Here is a 1446-nt window from a genome sequence, read left to right on the forward strand (position 1 = left end):
TAAAGGTTGTGTTGATATTGTACTGATATTGTATTGATATTGTATTGATATTGTGCTGATATTTTATTGATATTGTGCTGATATTTTGTTGAGATTGTGCTGATATTTTGTTGAGATTGTGCTGAGATTCTGCTGCATTAATGCTTATATATCGCTTTGGTGATACTGTGTTGGTACTCTGAGAAATACTATGGTGGCATTTTGGAGGCAGTCTACTCGTAATGATCGACAATATAACATCACTGGTTCTATACGAAACGTAAGGAGAGGTTCGGGTAGTTATAAGCGAAGGTTGTGCAGATAAAAATAAGATGACTCATCGACCATTATTGCAAATAATGCATATTGCATATTGCATTATAAAAATGCACGTGCCGAGAGAGGTTGCCGTTCAGTATGGTGTCACAGATAGTATCGGTGACAGCGGGACACCTTTATGCGTGAAGGTGTCTGATAATCGATTGTAACACGACACACATCAGGTGACGGTAATGACAGTTGACAATGTTGGTGACAGTGTATGCTGTGACAATATTCATACCGTGACAACACGCAAGTTGTGACAACATAAATATTGTGACAATATATATAGATTGTGGAAACACACCATCAGTGACAGACAATATTCCCAATGTGATATTGTTCGTAGTTTGACAATATTAATGCTGTGACGTTACACAAATCAGGACAATAGACATACTATGACAATACCAAGACTGCGACAATAAACATACTGTGATATTGTCAACACTGCGACAACATTGGCACTGTGACATCACACACACACACGGTGACAATATTGAAACAGTGACAATATTCACATCGTGACAACATTACTAATGTGACATGCCTCACACTGTGACAATATTGATAAGATGACATTACGAACAATGTGACAATATTTATAAGATGACATTGCGAACACCGTGACAATATTCACTAAAAAATATTCCACAGCTAAGACGGATACACAGCTACCATGCATGTCATTTCCAATCTTCTTCCCGTGTTCGCAATATCTCTCCTTCCCCCCTCCTCCCTTCCCCGAACATCCATTTACTACGATATTCACCAGATTTTATGTATCCTACTTCACATAGCGCCCAGTATCGCAAACCTTTACCCTGTTTTATTCGCAAAAATTGTGAATTATTGCTGTTGTGTCAATGCATTTGATTTCACTCCCACCCAGCCATCCGTTCACGCGTGATTTGTGTAGCCTACCCTCGCGGCTTGTGTTCACACCTTTGGGCGTATAGATGACGCCAATACACAGCTATCGTTAGCAATGTCTGATCCCAACTCTTCATCTATATATTATTTACATGCATATCTGTTCCCACCGCGCTGCCTCACACACAAACACACACACACACACACATACAAACCGACGCACACGCACACGCCCACGCACACACACACACACACAAACACACACACACACAC

The 1446-nt window shown here is 40.3% G+C and overlaps 1 protein-coding gene across 1 annotated transcript in view; it reads right to left on the bottom strand.

Moving 5' to 3' along the window:
* LOC106817615 (neuropeptide FF receptor 1-like) overlaps positions 1-1446 on the bottom strand; it is a 31763-nt gene that overhangs the window by 23506 nt on the left and 6811 nt on the right. The gene's annotated exons all lie outside the window — the stretch shown is intronic.

This window comes from Priapulus caudatus, unplaced genomic scaffold (genome assembly GCF_000485595.1).
Source record: "Priapulus caudatus unplaced genomic scaffold, Priapulus_caudatus-5.0.1 Scaffold1796, whole genome shotgun sequence".
Taxonomy (NCBI): Eukaryota; Metazoa; Priapulida; class Priapulimorpha; order Priapulimorphida; family Priapulidae; genus Priapulus; species Priapulus caudatus.